This window comes from Branchiostoma floridae, chromosome 19, assembly GCF_000003815.2.
Source record: "Branchiostoma floridae strain S238N-H82 chromosome 19, Bfl_VNyyK, whole genome shotgun sequence".
NCBI lineage: Eukaryota > Metazoa > Chordata > Leptocardii > Amphioxiformes > Branchiostomatidae > Branchiostoma > Branchiostoma floridae.
The window spans coordinates 4,195,763-4,197,053 of record NC_049997.1 but is presented as its reverse complement, the minus strand read 5'-3'; positions in this window follow the sequence as shown (position 1 = coordinate 4,197,053).

Sequence of the window (1,291 nt, the reverse complement as noted above, 5' to 3'; positions counted from 1 at the left end):
GAGCAAGATGCCGCCGTGCAAATTAATGCCGGGATCTTCTCTTTGTATCTAACTGAGAAGCTCGGTATGTGGCCCAGACGTGCCAGGCACTGTCTGTATGCGTCTAGAACCCGTGTCCCCAGACGGTCAAACCACTCGCGCATTGTGCGAAGAGATACGCAGGGTCACACCCTGAAACCCCCCCCCCCCCCTCACCCACTCTCGCATATAACAAGACTCGAGTCGTGCGTAGGAGATTGTCCTAGATCCATTCCGTGTAGCAGATGATTTCATGTTGTGCAAGCAAGCATTTGTTGTGTCCGTTTTGGCGTAGAGGTTATCATTTTTCTATGTATTGATTCTCACCCCACAACCGCTGTCTAGCCCTCGGGAGGTGCTCAGAAAAAGTTGCGGCGGTCAATCTTAAGCTGGCTCTATCTCACTCCTATACAAGGGAAGAATGACACTTAAATACACAGACTTGTCACTTGATGACAATGTTTTATTCTCTTTAGAAGAACCAACATTCAATGCTATACCTGAGTCCGATTAAATGGTCATGTTTGAGAAATGGCGGTGTGTTGTCATATAAAAATATATTCAGTGTATAAAAATCACTATAAAAAACAAACGCTCAATGCTATACTTGTGTATATATAAATCTATTGTACAGTGGTCACAGCTAACCTGTGTTAGAAAGCAATTGTACATACAGACATTTCCTTATAGACCGTCTATAGATAATGGTTAAGATATTTTAACCCTATTCAGACCGGGCTTTTTTGGTCATCCCTGGACCGGGGGGGGGCTTTTGAGGCCCTCCACTTCTAAGTCCTATAACTCTAAAACGACGTGCCGTAGGGCCACCAAATTTTCAGGACATGATTTCGACATAATATCTGACAAGTATTTGACGTTTGACGTTACGTTGACGTAAGATGACGTAATTATGACGTCATCAATTTGATTACATTGGCCAAACCCATGAAAAATGGGTATTCTCAGAAAACTTCAAGTTATGCTGCAAAAATGTAAGAACAAGTGTAGATAACAGAATAATAATGTTTATTACGACTTGCGTTGCCAATAGCAACATCAATGACGTCAATATGACGTCATAAAATGACGTCATGCACATCTAAGATACGAGTTGGGCTCGGCCATATTATATCCACCACCTTGAATTTTTAAAAATACTTTTTTTGCAACAAATAATCACAAAGGGCAATGGAAATAGACTAAATTCATTCATTTAGATGGTTTTTGATGAAAAAATACCAGGTAGTTACAAATTTTAAGGGATAATTAGCTG